Here is a 341-nt window from a genome sequence, read left to right on the forward strand (position 1 = left end):
TTTTATAAAAATATGATAATTAGTGATTATAATATAACTGGGATATGCTTCATGCAAAAGGTCTCTTGTAAGGTATCATTACAAAGCTTATAATCTACTGAGTGTGATCATCCTATTTGTATAAATGTACCACTCTTGTATCTGAAACTAGAAATATGAAATATAACTCTGAGGGCCTATTGTCATTATGCAAAGTGTGGGCCATTAATGGTGGTTTGGAATCTTGATGACTCCCATTAACCAGGACCATTGTCTGCAGATGGCTGTGTTTTACCTGTGAGTCTTCCTGTATACGTGTGTGCTGGCAAGTGAGTAATGAAGTCTTGCAGTGACATGTGATC

Source organism: Terrapene carolina, unplaced genomic scaffold (assembly GCF_002925995.2).
Source record: "Terrapene carolina triunguis isolate 2854851 unplaced genomic scaffold, T_m_triunguis-2.0 Scaffold190, whole genome shotgun sequence".
NCBI classification, from domain to species: domain Eukaryota; kingdom Metazoa; phylum Chordata; order Testudines; family Emydidae; genus Terrapene; species Terrapene triunguis.